Source organism: Protopterus annectens, chromosome 11.part0 (genome assembly GCF_019279795.1).
Source record: "Protopterus annectens isolate FY-2018-M chromosome 11.part0, PAN1.0, whole genome shotgun sequence".
NCBI classification, from domain to species: domain Eukaryota; kingdom Metazoa; phylum Chordata; order Ceratodontiformes; family Protopteridae; genus Protopterus; species Protopterus annectens.
Window position 1 is genome coordinate 1,506,379,068 of NC_056745.1, and position 21,662 is coordinate 1,506,400,729.

A 21,662-nucleotide genomic window follows, 5' to 3' on the forward strand; every position below is an offset into this window, starting at 1 on the left:
CCCATTATAGAGTACAACGCCCATTTTGGAATGTACCTCACAAGACATCTGCAGCAGCTGGAAAGGCCACATAAGTACCTCACAAAGAGGATTACTGGCCTCAAACAGATGCCCTACACTGACCGTCTCAAAAAACTCCAGTTTTACTCCGTAGCATATCGCCTACTCTGAGGTGATCTCTGCCTAACATATAAAGCTATGTCAAACCCAGAGCTGTTGGACATGCTACACCTAAAGAAATCCCAGTCCTTCCAAGCTACACTCTCTAGGGACCTAAACCTTATCACCACAATAAGCAGGACTTGCTGGAGGGATAGAATCCTGTCCCAGAGACTTCCCATACTCTGGAACAAGTTACCCATCTATGTCAAGCAAAGTTCCTCATTAGCACTCTTTAAGAAAAATCTTGATGAGTGGATGGGAAATGGGAAATACACCCCGGGGATCACTTCTGTGGCTCTGCTCGACAGGAGCACAAGAAAATAACTTTCTTGGGTGGTGTAAGCCAGGGAACCTTGTTGACTAGGCTTACTTGGGCCCTTGGGTCGATAGTCTAGTACCTACCTATGAACCTATGAACCCTAGATGACTGGACCACCTATACATCTAAGATATCACATAACCAAAGATTATTTATTTGATAAACAGGAATTCCCTGGATCAAATAGTTAGCAAATCCACTAGTGTCTAAAATATTCTTGCTCTGGTCCACTGAGACATTGCTACTGCCTGGTCCAGTCCCCTTATCTCCCCTTCATCCATTATATATGACCATAAGCTTGTGACATTTACTCTCAGAACCACCATACACTCTGTGATCAATATCTCCAAGTTTAAGGATTGCAAAAGGATGAACATTATTCAATTTTATCATGAAATCTCTAAATTTACCTATGACATTGCCACTGTTGCCCCCAACACAGCAGACAACTTCACTAAGAAGTTGTATGCCCATTTACACAAATGCATAGATCTAGAAGTCCCACTTAGAGTTAAATACAGTTGGGAGATGTAATTGGTTTCTTTCTCCTTCTTAAAGGAGGTTTAGCCTGAGGGTAGGCATTGGCAAGGCATATTTGGTCATTAGATTAAAATAACCTTGAAATTCTTGTTAATCCTATGAATAACTTCTTCTTCCAAGGATGTTATAATAAGGATGCTCTTTCTACACTACCCTCATTAGTCCCATAAAAATAATATAATCCTTCATTTGATATGTATCTGTCTAGTCATATTACCCAACTTGAAAACACTTGTACCTCCTCAGCAAGACAATCAAGGGCATGACTTCTGTGAGCTTCAAAGATCTCTTTAAAGCATTATCTCTCTTTACCATCACATGTAGACTCCTAAGGCATGACCTCTGTTCTGCCTAGAAGCCCTCAAATTACTCAGTTCTGCATGACATCCTACACATTCACAAAATCTGTAACTCCATGAATACCTGCTCCAAAGAGCTAAACCTCCACTGTAGCTTAAACAGATCCTGTTGGCAGGAAATGCTCAAAGAATTTCTCTCCTCTGGAACAGACTTCCCCTTTATATTAAATCCCCAAAAAACCCAGTTAACTCCACCAAATATGCAGAAATATACACAACCACACTATACCAGGATATAAACAGCGGCATAAATGCAGGAACAATTGCAGAGCAAATCCCAGAAAAAAACCCACGTGGTGGAATCATAATATCAACAGGTTTTGTAATAAAAGGAGAGCAATTTTAACCAAACGTAGGAAGAATAATTCCCAGAATGTTAGAATCATTGTCACTGAAATAAAAAAACAACTCAAGAGCTTAATAAATTCCACCAAAACCAAGTTTGGGGCTAAAATAGCTATAGAAGTAAAAGACAATAACAGTGCAATTTTTAATTACATTTGTAATCTCAAGAGCACAATGCAGCAATTCAGTGAGTTGATTGTGAACAATGTTACCTACTCTAATGCTGAAGATGCAACAAGACTACTGGCCTATAAATTTAGCTCAAACTTTCCTTGTCTTTCTCCACATGTCTACCCCTCACGATATACCTGAAACTGCCTCACATCCAGTTATCACACAAGCCAAGTCCTAAAAGTGCCATCAAAAACTAAAAATACTGCACTAGTGGGTCCTGCAATATCCTTTGATGCATCTTAAATAGCATGAAGCACAATGTAGCCACATTAACTGAAATTTAATACCAAAGAAATACCAAAGAATGCATTTTTGTATCCTTTGGAAAATCATTTACCCTAGAGAACTACCACATTGACAACATACCCCTAAAATTTTACCTAGTTGTTCATGGTTTGTGAATTTATGTGGACAGTTACCTGACATTTGACCAACATGTGCCCATTGTTGTAAAACGTTCTTCTATATTGCACAGCTTATCAACAAAGGGATTATTTCTAGATCTAGTGATGTCATTGTTCCCCTCTATTCAGCCCTAATTAGGATAGTCATTGAATATTCAACAAGCAACAATTGAAATGTCCACAGAGATACCTTAGTAAAATAATACAAGGGCTCATACCTGTTGTATATTGACTGATCAAAGCTCTTTTGCTATATTAGATATCCCAAGACTGCAAAGTGGTACCCTGAGTCAGGCATACAAAGCATCCTCCAACTCAATATTGATGGATTTACTGCACATCAGCAAGTCCAGTGTTATCAGAAATACATGGTGTAGGGACTTAAACCTCTTCTGGAACATCAACCAAACAGTCTGTAGGATGAGGTATATCTGAGTGATGTTACTGTTGCTCTGGAAAAGATTTCACATCCACATTAACAAAGTTCATCCCTGTCCATATCCAAGCACAGCTTGGATCTAAATGAAAGAGATGATCATTGATACACAGAGGAACAGAGAGCAGCAGTAACCGTTGTATATTGGGAGTCTGAGGTGGAAAGAGTGGCTACATTCAGATTCCTCAGTATTAACATCTCTGAGGACCCTACCTGGACTCACAGCATCACAGACCTGGTAGGGAAACGCTGGCAGAACTGTGCTTTCTGAGAAGGCTGAGGAAGTTTGGCATGCCCAACACCATCCTCAGCAACTTCTATAGATGTACAACTGAGAGTATTCTCTCCCACTCTGTTACCGTGTGGTTCAGGAATAGTGCAATAGAGGATCACATGGCTCAGCAGCAAGTAATAAAAACTGCACGAAACATCATTGGAGTAACACTCCCTGCATTGGAGGACATCTACACCAAGAGTTTTCAGGAGAGCCCAAAACATTATCATGGACACTACCAACCCACAACACAAACTCTTTATGCTGCTACCATCAGGGAAGTGTCACAAGAGCATGGTGGCCAGAACAACCAGGCTGAAATACAGGTTTATACCTCAAGCTATTAAACTGTTAAATACAACTCATATACTACCTCTTCTTCCAGTATTGTAGGTTGGTTCACATTTGGAGGGAAACCAGCTTTTTATGCATAATGCGCTCTTTTTCACGGTTATATATATTTACTAATACTGATATTTATATTATTGTCTATTTGTTGTCTGATTACTTCTTCTTGTTAATTGTTGTTTCTTATATGTTGCTGGAGGACTTGCAGAATAAGAATTTTACTGTACTTTGTCACGCTGTCTCTAGTACATATGACAATAAAGTTGAATTGAAACTATGGATAGAAAACAGAAACGTTACCTCAGACTTGTACTATTACTGGACAGCTCCTAAATGTTTATACCATGCATGGGCCTCCTCAAATTATTCATGGTATGATCCCAATTATGCTCATTAGGGATAATATATAATTATCAACCATGGGATCGGTAAGGCTAGTTCCAAATCAGAGTGGGTAGTTTAATTTGAGCATAAAAAGGGAAATTCACTAGGCTTAAAATGACCCACAAAGCAGCTACCCTGGTATTTCCCTATGATTCATTGAAACCATTTGGCAAAGTAGGTCCATAACCATGTTCAAACACAATCAGGATAAGTGAGTGGGTAACCATAAATTGACCCCAGTACTGTTCAGTCTACCCCTCTTGGAAAGAAGGGGTGAACAGTAGAATTAGTGGTGATCATGCTCCAAATGACCTCCTTAACCAATAGCCTAGTACATCCTGTTAAACATGGAACAATAGTAAAACAGAGAAATGTAAAAAAAAAAAAAAAAAAAAAAAAGAGGTATGCTGCTTCTATTTATGGAATATACATCATGAACACTTAAACACAAGAAAAAACATTTTCAAAAATGGCCACCACCTTTTTATCAGTCTAAAGTGAGACACAGAAGGGGTGACTCAACGTATGACATCACCACAGGGCATGATGTCCAAAGCATGACACAAAAATGGTGAGTGCATTGTGGACCACTTTTTGTACACATAAACACCAAGCTTTTCCCTATGTGCACACATATCCATGAGGTAGCATCATATGAATATAACTAGCCATACTCTAAACTGTCTTGAGAACAGGTATGACTGCAGAATTAAGTAGACATGCCTCAGGACACATACTGATGATCATTCATATTTGGCAAACTTTATTTTCCAATAATTCTATTTTTAAGTTGTTCTGGCATCCCCTTTAACCCTGCCTGTCTAGTTCTATAAGGTAAAGGGGTTAACAGGGCACCAGTCTCCCCACAAGAAGAAATTATCACAAAACATAATTTGCAGATATATATTGTAGTAACAAATAACACAAACGTCTTAAGTTACATGTGTGCATGGAGGATAGATATAATAAAATAATGCCCATGAAGTACTCTATTTTTATTTGTTTTCTAATTGTGCAAAATCACTAGGTACAGGTGTCTGTTTTCAAGAGCGACCCAGAAGCATTGGCTGAACTATAGATTTTAACATCTTATGTCTCATCCAGACAGGCTGCATTATTAATTCTTCCATTCCCTGTTCAGTTCTACAGATTACCTCATCCATTTTAAATATAATTTTGAAAAGCCATAGCAAACGGCATATGACTTTGTTTTGTCAGACATCATCCTCTTTATCATTGACAGCGGAGATACTGACCTTGATTGCAAAAAAACTTGCTCTCAGTGTAAGTGACCACTTACACTGAGAGCAGGTGTATTGGAATCTGGCCCCCAGTGTAAGCTTGTTTATAGATGGGCCTTGCAATGAAATAAGTCACTTACGCTAAGAGCAGGTGTATTGGAATCTGGCCCCCAGTGTAAGTTTGTTTATAGATGGGCCTTGCAATGAAATAAGTCACATTCACTGAGAGCAGGTGTATTGGAATCTGGCCCCCAGTGTAAGCTTGTTTATAGATGGGCCTTGCAATTAAATAAGTCACTTTCACTGAGAGCAGGTGTATTGGAATCTGGCCCCAGTGTAAGCTTGTTTATAGATGGGCCTTGCAATGAAATAAGTCACTTTTACTGAGAGCAGGTCTTCTGCAATCAGGGCAGACTTACACTTAGAACAACTTTTTTGGAATCTGACCCACTATAATTGCTCCCATCTGCTGTAGCCATAATTAAGAAATTTCCTTGAAAGTGGCCTGAGAATATTTTTCAACTTTTCTGCAACCTTTTTGAATAACAAACTTTATTAATAATCAAATAATAGCAGTGCTAACATAACAGGAATAAACAAAAAAAAGATGATTGGTGTCATAGATTGACTTAAGTCCAGACAGCTGCACGTGCTAAAGCAGGCATTTACCCCTATATTTTTTATCCAGGGCTGAGAAACCACACGGTTATAGTTTTTTATTTTCCCCTGTAGCTCACAGTTTCTGGCACTGGCCGCAACTGTGACTGGGTTTCTCGGCTAGATAACAACGGCTGGGCCGTTGAGATTTTCAAAGTGAAACAGCCCTGTGAGGCATTTCTGCAACTGTACCTGAAACCAATATTTCACAACAAGGTACGGCCAATGTAAAGTAACTGGGCTTGGTATTATGCTATGCAGTCGGTATAATTACAGCTGATTTAGCATTCAGTGTTCAATCTCTCATTACTCAGCAGAATAGTAGAATTAAGTAGTTGTAACAGATGTGGAGTCAGAGTCTATGTGCAATGGGAATGCATTCTTGATGTAGTTTCAGTACAGAAATGTGCCATACCTGGTATGATACACCCTTTGTTTCTGTTTGTTTAACAATACACGGTGTTCGCTATTAAAACGATACCTGCCTGTACATATTGGAAGCCTGGATTTGCAGCTACACGATAGTATTAGGAAACCACCTGAAGGAATGAGGGAATTAATAATGAAGGAATTAATAGTGTGTGCTTGGCCTTGTTCGAGAGAAATCTTGACCAATGGATGGGAGATCGCAGATATACCCCAGGGATTACCTCAGTGTCACTGCTCGACAGAGGCACAGCAAAATAATGGGTATAGTTCCCCATACTAAAGGGGTGGCGTAAGCCACAAAACGATGGGCTAGGCTTGTAAATGCCCTCGGGCAGATAGCCTAGTATGAACCTATGAACCTATTGTCTGGTTGAATATACTAGAAACATGTAACATATATTGTTTGCATGTCTTGCATATGTGTTTCTTTGGAGCTTTTCTCCCCGGGCCTCCACTGAAAATGGACATGTATCCAGTTGGACTATCCCGGTTAACAAATGTAAAATAAATAAATAAATAAATAAAAATATCTTACAAACGTAAATGTAATTAAGAAGAAATTATAAAGATAACCAACTACTAGTCAACAGCAAATACACCTGATTGATAGCCATTCAGTGTAAGCATGAAAACTTGAACCAATTCAGGAATAGACAACCACTCTACTCAGCCTTACTTTTGTAGCCAATGGAGGCACTGACTCACATTATATGGTACCTGATCACGTATATTACAAATACTACCCGCAGCTGTGCAACTACATCACCTGCTCAGGGAGAAAAAGGAAGGAGAGAGAGTGCAATAAAAGCTAAGAGCACCAGCAGAAGCTGCAAATCATTATTTTGGCCGAAACACATATTTTTTAAATGGCATGAGTGTTTTACCATGCAGAAAAGGAAACAGCAGAAGCACTCTGCACGCCACACATTTGTTGTTATTATTAGTTGTTGTTTTTCTTCTCCATATTATTATTAGCATTACTGACTTAGTTTCCTTAGGCATCATATTTATTTATTTAATTATTTATTTATTCCAGTTTGGTGACCGGGGAGGTCCACTGGGCTCGAGAGCCCATTTTCAGTGGAGGCCCGAGGAGAAAAGCTCCACAATACAAAGTTACATTACACAGAGAATTACAAGAAAAATATTTGCATTGCAATCAACAGGTAGTATAATAATCAACAGGTAGTATTACAGTCAACAGGTAGTATAACAACCAACAGGTAGTATAACAATCAACAGGTAGTATTACAGTCAACAGGTAGTATAACAATCAGCAGGTAGTATAACAATCAACAGGTAGTATAACAACCAACATGTAGTATAACAAACAACAGGTAGTATAACAATCAGCAGGTGGTATAACAATCAACAGGTAGTATTACAGTCAACAGGTAGTATAACAATCAGCAAGTAGTATAACAATCAACAGCTAGTATTACAATCAACAGGTAGTATAACAATCAGCAGGTAGTATAACAGTCAACAGGTAGTATAACAATCAGCAGGTAGTATAACAATCAACAAGAAGTATAACAACCAACAGGTAGTATAACAGTCAACAGGTAGTATAACAATCAGCAGGTAGTATAACAATCAACAAGAAGTATAACAACCAACAGGTAGTATAACATTCAACAGGTAGTATAACAATCAGCAGATAGTATAACAATCAGCAGGTAGTATTACAGTCAAAACAGGCATCATTCAGCAAAACTATTACAAATTTTTCAAGAGAAAGTTACCTCTCAAATGTCCCTAATTTTAGGAATTCCCCTAATTATGGCTTAGAATTTTGCTCCATACCACCTAAAATTGGACATTTTTCAGAAGTTCTGAATGACCAATATAAGTATTTAAAAGGTGTCACTGTCCTGAAGCCATTTCTTTAATTCTGTCTTGCTTTGTTATCAGTTCTGGAGGTGTAAGGTTGAGAGATATGCTGGTCATATATTTCCTTTAAAGAAGATATATTGTATAAAAGTTTCATTAATAAATAATTCTCTGCATTTCCTTTTATTATTTTTGCTATTATTATTAAATATTCTGCTGGAGGCTGCTTTAAGTAAGCATTGCATTCATTAAGTAAAAGTATGTCCCAAGGCAAGAAGTCTCAGGTCATGTCATTATAATGTTTTATAACATGTAACTCAACATCTGTTTCTCAACATGTGTTGGCGTTAGGGTTCTCCCTTCCACCTCCATTAAGCTCAGGAAAATGCAGCACTGTCTGATTGTCTGAATCTTCAGCCAATTACTGTCCATCGTCCCCAAACAGGGAAATAAGAAAAATAAATAAATAACCGCACCAGTGGTTATTGGTGATATGATCTGCCAGCATCTGAAATCAGAATCACAAATGTGTGACTTACTGGCCACCACAGTAATCAGGATACTCATGCCCCAGTGGGAGTCTGAGACATAGTAGATCAGGGATAAAAGTGAGACTGCCTCATGGAAATCCGGACAGGGCAACCCTCTGTATAAGGACTATATCTGTGCATTACATGTATAAATAGAAAAGTAACATATGCTCATTCAATAATTTTATCACATGAAAATGCTGAGCTTTTGGGACATGTCACTATTTGATAAAACTATTTTATCAAACATAGCACATTAAGTTATATGTCTATACCAAAAGTCAACAATATACTGTTATTAAACAGCCAGCATTTTTAGTTATGACAATTAGGAAAACACCCTTCTTTGAGCAAATACAGACGTACACACACACACACACACACACACATATATATATATATATATATATATATATATATATATATATATATGTATGTATAGAGAGAGAGAGCGAAAGAGAGAGAGAGACTTTTTTTGTCTCTTTTGGGACGTTAATAAGCTTAGAAAGCAAAATATTTTCATAACTGTCTGTAACAGTCTTTTAAAACTCAACCAGATTACTTTGGCTATTTTCTAGTCTGGATTTTTTTATTACTTAACAGAAAAGCATATTTAGACTTTTGCTCCTACCCTGACTTCTCTTTTTTTCAGCTTTTTCTATGATTGAGGGCACATACTTTGGGCCAAGGAAAAATACATTCTTCTAATACTAAAATGGTTTTATATTATAACCTGAGATGCTGAGCATTCAGAGTAATGGACAGACACATTAAGGAATGCTTTTCTATTCATGTAAATTGAGCCTTTTGAAAATAAAACTTAATAAATCTTTCCTTGAAGGCCATGCATATATGTGAACTATAATGAATTAAAAGTGATGTCATTTTTTTATTTAGATCAGAATGTGTGCCAATATAAAATCTAAGTCTAATAAAGGCATGTTTGTTTGTACATCACTAGGAACTAAAATTCATGTTATTCTTTATGCAGACTAGAATATGTGTTCATATGAAAACTTAGTCCATTTATTTTATTTCCCTCACAAGCTATAGGTAAAATGTTGGTTGAAAACATTTAATGCTATACTTTGAAAACAACTCTCTCTCCATTTCTTGTAGGATCATAGGATCATGGAAGTTACAAGGCATATGAGTGTAAAAATCCTTTGCTCCTTTCCAGTGTCCCCCGTGAAGTTGTACCACTATGCAAAGAAGGATACAGCAGGTTTGTGCTGGAATGAATTTGCAGACACCCATCTAGACATCAAGGTCTGATCTCAAGGATGCAACTGTGTTATTTTGTTTAAAATGTAGAGTTAATGTACTCAAGAGAGGGGTACATTTTGTGTAATAAGTTTGTTCCTTCAATGTGTTTTATATATATTTTGGTGAAGATTTAAATTCATGGTTCTAGTATTTATGGAGCTGATTGTTTAATGGAGTTGCAAGTGATCTGGGAGAGTTGAGTTCCCAATTTCATGGAAAACCAGACATACACTTCCATGTAAGATCTTATAAGAAAGTTACCACAGGGATAGGGTGTCAAACGTCTCCTCATAGTCCAGAGAATATAGACCAGCAATTTTATTTGTGAGGAATGTCTTGGCCTTTCAAGTTGCCTGATGTGTTTGGCTGGCTAGTAGCTCAAACATTGAGCTATGTTCTAACAAAGAGATCTGTAACTGAAAATGAAATACTGTGGCTATTTTTATTCACATTCTGTCTCTCTTTTTTAATTTGCAGGGTGATAGGTTAAGTGGCATATGCAGCTGCATCATTGGAAGATCATTTTCTGTTTTACTGTGCTGTCTTGTGACTTCAACATGTCTAAACATTTTGTATGACAGCTATTTTAATTGGATCTTTGTTCTACTTTTGCTTGTCACCTGAACCTCAAATGTTACACTCATCTGAAAAGTGGATACCTGGATACTTCTGCCTCACTTATGTTGGCTCACAGAATCCAGCAAGTCCGTTGGATGTTTGCAGACCATTAAATCTTTTTAGTCATTCCTGTCAGTTTTCCAAGTCCAGTCACTCAAAAGGAATTCCTTCTTTTTTCAAATAATTTTTTTCCATATAAGTAAGAATTCCTTGCTGTTTATGACAACTCTGACTCAATGTTGCAGCAAAGATCTTTCATCTTCTTAACAACTGCATTCTAGTCCTCTTCCATCATGAATGTTTCTTCTTTCTGTCATCAGGGATAATCTGAAGCACAGGGTACAGGTGACATTAAAAACAGTCTCTGGAAGCTCAAAGCTCAGATGAATACCTGACAATCCCTTTGGTATCCTATTCTGTTGATGGTATCATAAGTACTCCATTTCAATTGCAGACCTGCTACCTCCACAGCTCAGTGTCAACAAGGTATGCCATTCACTAGGCACTGCAGTGTGTTCCATAATCGTATTCATTTGTTCTTATTAGTTTATGTTAATCAACAGAGTCTGGTTTTCTTTTTCCAGTCTCATGTGCTTATCCTTAAACATCACATGTAGCTCATTTTTAGTCTCCTCACTTTGACATGCAGCTTTACAAAACCAAACCGAGCTTTCAGCAGAAAGGTTTTAGATAGGTGAAAGCACAACTGTTCCTTCATTCTGCTAATACCATCTATTATATTATTTCATATGTAGAGTGACACTGAAATTTTATCTGGACAAAGGAACATTAAAGTAATCATTGCATCCCAGTCCTTTTTCTGCTTCCTTGAATGCAAAAGCATGGAAAATTATTAACTGAGTTGAACAAGTGCAGCTGAAATGTTCCTATGAAAACTCCTCAATAGCCTCATACTACTGTTTCATAACACTTGTCACAGTGATGCGATATTGTTGTCATCTCACAGCAAGATGTCTATCGGTTCAATTTTCAGCTAGAATGCCTTTGGCATGGAGTCCGCAAGTTCTCTATGTTCATGTGCATTTTCTTTGAGTGGTTTCCTCCCTCATTCCAAAGATATGCAGTAGATGGATCCATTTATCCACTGCTGACAGGATTGGACTCACTAGGCTAATGACCTATTTTTAGGGGAGGCCCAAGGTGCTATTTATACTACTAGGTGAAATTTGAGCAGAGCATCAAGGGACTTTCCCTACTCTTTTAGATAGGTGTCATGGGATATTTTACATCCATCTGCACTACCACCAGCTACAGCAGCTAGGGCCTTGGTTTAACATCTCATATAAAGGACAGAGCACTCGACACACCACCTCCTTATTCTGCACATTTGTGCCAGCAATGAATCTACTTGATGTGGGAATAGAACCCACAGCCTTCTGCACCAAAGATGAGCGTGCTACCTGTTGTGTCACTGACACTTTACTGCTGAACACTGTATTGTCCATAGATGCGAGTGCATTGATATGTGTGTGTGTGTGTGTGTGTGTGTGTGTGTGTGTGTGTGCGTGCGCGCACGCGCGTGTGTGTGTGTGTGTGTGTGTGTGTGTGTGTGTGCGCGTATGTGTATGTGTGTGTGTGATACACAAGAAAGACCTGACAACCTACTTCCATTTCCCACCCTTTGCCTTGTAAATTCTCTAGATATTGTTAGCTGTACATGGATGATCTGTAACTTGCAAGAGAAAAAAATAGACATTTCAGGAAATGTACTTTTTTACAGAAATATCCATCAATGAAAGTGGTATTTCACGTGTTTCCTCATGTGTTACCCATTCACTCTTAGTTAGGTAACAGATGGTGCCAAGATTAGTTGTTGCAAATTAATGTAAAACATACCAGGGTTAACCTGGATAGCTCTGCAATGGAAAAGGTGCTCAACTTTTTTCCATGCATCTTAAGAGTGATAGCAGTCAACAAAATAAGATTAGATTCAAAGCTAAATGTAATTGTCAACGTCCTGATATTATGTGAAAACTGTACATTTATAAAAGAAAAGGATCAGATTGAAACCCAAATCTATTTGTCAGTACTTTCATGTATAATGACATATAAATGTGAGCAATTACATAAGATGGACATTAATTTCAGACAGAGATCTGTTAAAAAGGGGGTGGGGGGATTGGCTTAACGGTTAAGGCATTTACCTCACAGAGATGTGGGTACAGGGTTTAATTCTCACCTTTGAGAAAAATTGACTAGGCATAAAATAGCTCACAAGGGCAACTTGCCTAATACATATCTATGAACTTATAAACATAGGAAAGCTAACACCTAACAAAATCATTTATAACATCTATTGGTATACTTAAAAGAACTGTATCTCAATCCTCTATTAAATCAATTGTACATTCTGGTCAGTAAATCAGTTGTTACAGTTTACAAATTCAACTGACTTATTCAGTACTAAATCAAAATTCTACTCACATGTGGCAACATAGTTTGTAATTCATTGCAGTTCTAAAAACCTTTTTATGCATCAGATTTTGATTGTGTTTCTCCATATTATATCCTACCACTGTGGAAGCATCCTCAGCAGAGGGTTTCAATTACGCTACATGAATAAACATCGCTACTGCTACACATACATATGTTAACATGTAAGATGAAGAAAACCGTTTCTTAATTTTCTCCTAAGAGAGACCCTAGTTCTTGTAAAGTAAATTCCAGCAAATGTGCTTTAGAAAAACACTTTTCTTTTTCTTTTTGATATTTTCAACAACGTGTTTCTTTATGAAAATGTTAAAACATATGTTCCAACTGTAGACTAAAACAGAGAATCTCATGAACGTTTTATATTAGCAAACTGTCAAGATCAATATGCCATTAAAACTCAAACTTGCATTCAATTTTACCTCACCAAAACAGCTGCCTAGATCCTGCCCTCTCTTTCTACATGCCATAATCAGCAAATGCATTTCTATTTATCTCAGAGTTTTAAAAATCTATTTTTTTTAAAATGGAAAGTGAAATCTGTAAACAGTTTGTGACTGAATCTGAATCTGTCTGCATTTTTATGCTTTACTATGTACTTTTTCCCTGTTATCAAATATCAGCTTTCAAAAGGCAAATGCACAGATCTAGAATAAACAAAACACAAGCTAAATTATTTTCAAAACAATAGGCACAAATTTTCAATGTGTCCATGCCAGCCTTGCACTTTATATAATAAACTGAAACCCAGGGCATAAGATTGAGACAGTCAGTGGAGGGTAGATCCCAGAACCTACGCTGAAATCTATGACAGCATCAAATTTTAATTTTAATAATGTAACAGTCGTATATTGAAACAAACACATCTGAAACTGTAGTGTCTTTCCTCTCTCTGACCTTGATATAGTTGATAGGTTTTAACATAGCCAGGTGGACCATTTTTGTGAATGCCTGATACTTGCCTACTGCATAGAGTCAGTAACTTCCATAAATAAATTTTTTTGTATTGCCTTTTAAACACAAATGCAATCGCAATGAGGTACTTTGTGGGTGAAAACATTTACTGCTCAGAAATAGAAACACAATTACTAGTATGGACTAGTGACATGTTATCTATTCACAAAGATAAGAGAGGGAAGTGTTCTATAACTACAGGCCCAAAATACATTTTCTGTGGGAGAATTAAAATTGCTACAGACGAATGATCAGGCCACCTAAATTTTCATAATTTCAGAGTTTGCCCATAATAACACTTTTTTAGACCTGCCTAAACAAATCAAGGCCATAAAAATCTTAGAATTAGAATGTAAAAGATGATATTATGATCCTGTGAATGGAGTACAACACTTAAAGAGAAGAAAAAAGAAACAGATGTGTAATTATATGACTCTGCATTGTACCTACCAGAAAAGCAATGTTTGTTAAACAGTTTTATCACGTGAAAATATTAGCCTCATGGGTGGGCTGTGAACAGCTAATAAATCATATCATGCCCTAACAAATTGTTTGATTCTCAGCCAGTGTATTTCTAGGTCAACATGAAAAGGGACAGTTGTACATACTGGGATTACCTAGTCAATAAATGAATAAGAAATGTAGTAGTTATTCTAAGCAGGTCCTGCAACAACTTTACAGTATATCAATCATTTAAGAAATTTCAAGTATATCAGACTATATATCTAATTTTACAACTTGGATACAGCCTATCACTCATCTCAGCAATCTCAAAAAAATAATTCAAGCAGAATAAGTAAATTCATCTGCCTCATGTTCTGGCAAGACATTATCGCACTACTTTAATTAAAGCAAAGTGGCTTCCTGTGAAACAGTGGGCTGAATTTTTCTCGCCTCTGAACTTTTCAAACTCCTGCACTGCGAATCTTTGCCACCTTCAACTGACAAAGTCTTTTCAAAATCATCCACACATCAGGTAAGAAATGAAAACTACAATAGACCTCTAATGCAAACCTCCTTAATTAAAATTAATTGTATCAACGATTCATTCTCTAGCCTCGGACTCGGACTTTGGGAATCACTTCCATCTTACCTCAAAGAAACTTTCTAATCAGATTTAAAAATATACTTAAAGGGATTTGTACTTATTCTTACATTCATGGCTGCTTTGTTGTTGCAATGTCTCCTTCTGTGCTTTCCACAAAATAAATTCATGGTTTGTGATCAGTTTCACATTTTTGTGCTATTTTTCATTGTGCAATGCTCCATTTCCATGTAATTCTCTATGGATGTCTCTCTGACCTTTGATGTCATATAAGAAATTCCACTAAGGCTCCCAGTTCAGTGTGAAAGGGATTCTTAGGACTGTGGTCTTTTTTAAATTTTTTTATTTTTTCTAGTAGTAGCGGTGATGTTCAAGTTGTGGGTTTAATGTCTGATGTAGAAGTTCTAAATCCTTGTAGGGATGACTCGTATTTGGGTTCACCAAGATGCTCTGATGATAGCAATATTGATGAAATTGCATATTCTCCTCAATACTATAATTTATGGTGATTTGTAAATCACAAACTGTATGGCTTATGCAGGATATAATGAGTTTCTTTGCTGCTACTTACTATATGAAATATATGTCTATTTTTTAAACTGGTGATTCCATTGCTTTTTTTGTGGTTACACTCACTGTTATCACAGCTGGTTGACAGCAGTGGACTGTTGCTTTGGTTAATGTTTTGAGTGATAGCAGTATATGTGTGTGGGCATGTGGGTTAAGTGCTTTTATATTGTATGTAGAGGAATAAATTAGTGGGCAATATAGAACTGTTTGAAAATAATAAATTGCAAATATGAAATTTAGAATGAGTACTACTATAATCCATATAGAAGCTGAGTCCTACATGTTGTTATAAAGGCATTCACACATGCTTGAGCTCTCCTCACACACACACACACACACACACACACACACACACACGCACACACACACACACGCGCACACATGCACACACACATGCACACACACAAATCCCACACACACACACACACACACACAAACACACACACACACACACATGCACATAGACACACACATGCACACACGCGCACACACACACACACACACACACACACACACACACACACACACACACACACACACACACACGCACACACACACACGCACACACATACATGCACATAGACACACCCATGAACTAACACACACACACACACACACACACACACACACACACACACACACACACATGTACAAAAAGGAACTGAATTTTGCTGATTATTTACATTCTTTGAAGGCTATATAGTATGACACTGTGGGATTGGTATGCACTGTTTACAAGGAGAAGAAAGGCTTATTCCTGAAACTATTTGGCAGAGTTGTAGCTGGTTCATATGGTACCCAGTTCTGCTCAGTCATACATTACCCCACTAGGGTATGTCTTATACATCCTAGAGTATGTCTTATACCTACTAGGGTATGTCCTATACCCACTAGGGTATGTCTTATACCCTCACACTTTCCATGTGAGCAAAAAAAAAAACAAAATCAAAAGCTACATTCCCAGTCTGGCAGTCCTTCTTAAGGAGCACCAGATCCCTAAATCCCTCATGCTCCAAACAAGTGCAAAAAAAAAAAAAAAAACCTATGTTCTCCAAGCGTCTGTACCATCCCTATTCTGGAGTGCCAGATTCTAACTCCCTGCCATTCTATTGCCTGTTGAGGCATTTTATGTCACCCAACACCTTAGGCCCTGGGTAGATGCCCCCTTTGTTCTTCCCTAGCTATGCCTCTGCTATTGGGAAGGTGATACAGAGAGGATAAAATAGTTATGGTATTGGGAGCAGATCTCTGAGCTAGACTGTGGTGTGCACTAGGGACTGATATGTGAGGGATGGTGGTATTTAAATAAAATTGTGTATATATGTCCATGAAAATCCAGTCAGGAACAATCTGTAATACTCTGAACAGTTGAAAGGTATGCAAAGAGCAACTAACACCATATCAGGACTTGGATGCCTGAAAATAATACATAAATGATTAACTATACCTACAGAAACTAAAAGCACTATTCGTGCCATTTTTACAAACAAACTGCAACAAGCATGAGGCTAGCCATCAGCACACATGCAGAAAAGGCATATTGCACCATTGCATAAACCTGGAGGGAACTCCTTGAATAAAAATGCCAGGTAAAATACTAAGGCATCAAGTGTAATCCTGATTAGATTGCAAAACTGAATGTGAGGGTATTTACTTCGTTTTATCCTGTCACAGCAGAATCCCACGAAAAAATAAGGGCAAGTCTCTGAAAAAGCATGCCCTGCTTCAACATTACTCTAGCACTGTTTACCAAACAAAAACATCACGCTGCTTAGAGAAGTTTCACAGAAAAGTAACTTCAGAATGGCAATGGAAGTTCTGTGGTGACATTTTCAGCTAGAAAATGGATAATTCCACCAAAGAAAACAGCCATAATGTTTACCACAATGCATGCAAGTCTGATATAAAACCCTTAAAAAGTGTGACAAATTGCTATTCTGAATGCATATATCTTCCCTCAGTCCACATAACTTAAAATGCTATGCAATGAAATTCCCTGCAATTTACACCCTGGTTAACCAAACTTAGTTACTTTTTTTGTTTATTTATTTATTTATTGCTGTGTTTGTACTTTTACTGCAGGGGCCCAGGGACGAAAGCTCCAGTTACAAAATAAGGAGTTGTGCACAACAGAGAAAAATGTAAAGCTTAAAGTTACATTACTGACATAATGATATTTGCAGTTAGTAATATATAGAGCCAGTGCATATTAATTCAAGACAAATTAGCATATATATATATATATATATATATATATATATATAAAAATATATATATATATATATATATATATATATATATATATATATATATATATACAGTAAGCTTTAAAGCTTTAAAGTTTAATACAGTAAGCTTTAAAATGTCAAATTACAAAGTTTCATGTACAGCTAGGAGAAATAAGTACGAGGAGGTGCAGTAGATATGAGTGGAAAGCACTGAGGAGGTGATGAGAGTAGAAAGCAGAAAGTAGGGAAGAAGCATAAGTACTGCATATACATTTAGGTGGTAAGAGAAAAAGAGTGTTCAAGAGAAGTAGAGGCAGAGATGTAGAAGGTAATGACTAAAGGAGTACGAGGCACCAGGGCGGGAGTAGAGACCGTACAAGATAGAAGACAGCAGGAAATTTATTTCGAGAATTTGTTTGTTGAGGTATAAAGGGGTAATGAGTTTAGCTTGGGGAGGTGCAATAGCAGAGCCAAGGGTTTTTAAAGTGACATTTTAGCAAGTTTTTGAATGTGTATCCTGATGTGTTATCTGATGGTAGGGATAGCAGTCCAGATTTTGGAGACATCATTTGAATACAAGAACAAACTAGAAGAGCTGTTTGTTTTAGTTACATTTAGTAGGGATTTGTCCGTGAAGCATACTGATCATCCAGAGGAGTAAGGTTCCATTAAGATTTGGAGAGCAGGACAGTTTTGAGGTATGTAGATTATATTATCAACGGTTGTTAACCGGGTGATGGAGAGATAGTGTGGAAGTTCTAGCCAGCCTAACTGTTTTAACAGCTACAGTTAACTTTGAGTATGTGTCTACCTGTTTGAGCCAATATTCATTTTCCCCTGGAGAGCACTCTGCTTTGGTTGTAAGCAGCGCCCCCCCCCACCACACACACACATACACACACACACACACACACACACACACTTCCACTTTCTCTTATTCCCTTCTATTAGCAAATAGTATCCATAACTGATCAATACTGTGTGTTTGTAAATTTAAACTATGACCACAGTAGCCTACTGATACAAGGTTATCCTGTTTTTCCACCTGAGAAACTAAGAAATGACTTACAGTTTCAGAGCAGTCCTTGGTCAATTGTTATTGTTTCTTAACACATACTTGTCTTTGCTTTGTGATTGTTTCCAGCCCCTCATACAAGCAACTAACAGGGTCTCTACCCGCTTCGCTCCCCACCCTGCCCCCTATTACCTCCTGCCCCCGATGGTCCCACCTTTATTGCACTCAAACCCCTCCCATCTTTCTAATAGCCAACCACAGCACTAACCCAACACTACCTCTTCTATCTTCCCACTACTATCACACCTCCTCAACTAACATGTACAAGCATACCTTTCCTATGCTCACTGCATGCACTCTCCTTGCATATCTTACATCCTACCAAAGCTCCATCATTCCCCCACTAAACCACTACCACTGTACTACTACTCACACCACCACTCATGTCTCACCCACACTCAGCTCCCCTCCCACCAGCTCAAGAACCATCCCTATGCACCCCCCACATATTCTATCAACTATATTACTCAAACATAAAGCATCCCTACAACTTAACATAGTTACCCTCCCACCATACCTATTACCCACAGAGCACAATCATAAAGTTTCCCTTATAAACAAACATATTCAAAAACTGAGAAAACTAATAATCTCATGCTTATCAAAACTAGCCCTAAGTGGAGACATCCACCCCAACCCTGGCCCTACCATCTCCAACCCCAATCTTCATAATCAGACTAGAAACTACAACTTCTCCCATATTACAGCCAATAGAAAGCCAAGTGACTTCCTTCTACTATGCCTAAATATTAGAAGTATATCCAACAAAGTCCATGAACTCCATGCCACCATAGACTTGTACTCCCCAGATATAGTCATCCTGACAGAAACCTGGCTAAAACCTCACATTACCAGTGATTAAATGCTCCCTACAGGTTACAGCATACTAAGAGTAGACCGGCTAAACAAAAAAGGAGGTGGTGTAGCTATAATATTTAAACAGCTTCTAAACATCCAGATCTTAAAATCATCAGCTCCACAAATAGGCAATGAAGAAATAATATATACCAACCTCAAAATTAACCAAAACAAAACCATCAACATAATTGGATGCTACTTCCCACCTGGCCAAAGCATCCCTCCCCTAGAAAACCTCCTCAGCTGGTCTACCCACCATCTCCCCCAAGAAACTATCATCTTAGGTGATTTCAATATTGACTGGCAATCCTGTTCTGGCAACAATCCAACCCATCATGTACACCTTCATGGCTTCACTCAACTAGTCCAGTCACCAACCAGGATAAATAAAAACTCCACCAAGCACACTAACCTGGATTGGATACTAGTCAGTAAGAGCCCCCAGTGATATATAACAGGCTGCTTATCAGATAGCCTCAGTGATCACTCACCAACATTCCTACTCAAAAAATACCTATACCAAGTTAAACCTGTCATCTACCGTCAAATACGTAAAAAACTAAACTTTAACCCACTCACATTCATCTCATCCCTCAAAGAATGTAACTGGCATCCTCTAAAGTACCTCAGTCTGGATGATGCAGTTGAATTTTTTAATACTACCTTCCTGAACATCCTTAATTACCATGCCCCTATAAGACTCTCCAGAACCAAAGCAGAACCCTCTCCATGGCTACAGAAAACCACTAAGTCAGAAATGAAAAACAGGGCTAAAGCCTGGGAGCACTGGCACAAAACCAAAACCCCCTCAGCTAGACAGAAATTCCTAGAACTACGCAATAGAGTCAAAAAGCTAATAAAACAGGACAAATCCCAATACTACCAGTCTGCCCTAGACTCCTCACAACACAGCCCCAAACAATTCTGGTCCTCCATAAACTCCATCCTCCATCCAGGTAAAGTCAGTACCCCTCCTCCTAACATCCCTCACTCCTCAGAAAATATTGCTACCTCATTCAACACACACTTCACCCAAACCATACTATCACTAGCTAAACAACACAACCCCCTCCTCCAACCCACACCTTCAACTAGTAATCTCCCGCTGCCTTCTCTTTTTCTCCTGTACCTACCTCCAACATAAAAAAACTCTTAACTAAACTTAAACCCACCAAATTAGCAGCAGACAGCCTCCCAAGTGAATACCTACAAATCGCAGCTGATGCTCTGGCCTACCCAGTATCCATCTTGATTAACCGATCTCTGTCAGAAAGTTACGTTCCCACACTGTGGAAAGTATCACATATAATTCCCCTCCACAAAGGCAGACCCCCCCACAGAACTAACCAATTACCACCCCATAGCTATTCTCTCTCCACTCTCCAAAATACTAGAGAGACGCATACACTCTCAGGTCTCAGACTACCTCCTTACTAACAACCTCCTTTCCAGTACTCAGCATGGTTTCCAACCAAACCATAGCACCACCACTGCCTTACTCTCCTTTACTAACACTATCCTTCAGCATAAAAACAATGGCTATCTCTCCTCTGCTACTTTCCTAGACCTATCTAAAGCATTTGACATGGTCCCACACAAACAACTTATCTCTGTCCTCAATAACCTATCCTTCTCACAATCGGTCACCAACTGGTTTCAGAGTTACCTGTCTGACCACCAACAATCCGTTGTATGGCAGAATGACATATCTCCCCAACTACCTGTCTCCATAGTGGTTCCCCAAGGATCCATCCTTGGACCCCTACTCTTCTCTGTTTACACCAATAATCTAGCCTCTGCCACCAAACATGGCACACTCATACAATCGCAGATGACTCGACCATCATCTGCTCAGCCCAGTCCCTACCAAAACTGCAAAAAGTCACACAGGAAGCCTTTTCCTCTGTTGAAACATGGTTATCCGATGCCCGATTAATACTCAACCCAAACAAAACTAAACTACTCATCTTCCAACCCACCAAACATACTCAAAACAACTCTCACTTTAACATCACGGCAAAAGACAACACCACTATATACCCAACTGAACACACCAAATTGCTAGGAGTGGAAATAGACAATAAACTAAAATTTGACATTCACATATCCATGACTATAAAAAAAGTCCACAAAAAACTAGGAGCGTTATATAGAAATAAGCA